Below are 200 nucleotides of genomic sequence, written 5' to 3' on the forward strand. Positions count from 1 at the left end.
AAAGAGTTTTCTTCCTTCTTCTCTGCATTCCAAACAGCTGTGACTCAGCCTTGTCCAGTCAGATTCTGACCATTTCAGATGCTGTGACAGTCTCACGAGGCAAGCAGGGACCTGGGGACCCGGGAGGGACCGTGGCTGTTCATGTTATGTCCCCTTAGCACAGCTCCTTGGCCCCTCCTCCCTTCTGGACCTGACCAGGA

Source organism: Megascapheus bottae, chromosome 2 (genome assembly GCF_031878675.1).
Source record: "Megascapheus bottae isolate mThoBot1 chromosome 2, mThoBot2.hap1, whole genome shotgun sequence".
NCBI classification, from domain to species: Eukaryota; Metazoa; Chordata; class Mammalia; order Rodentia; family Geomyidae; genus Megascapheus; species Megascapheus bottae.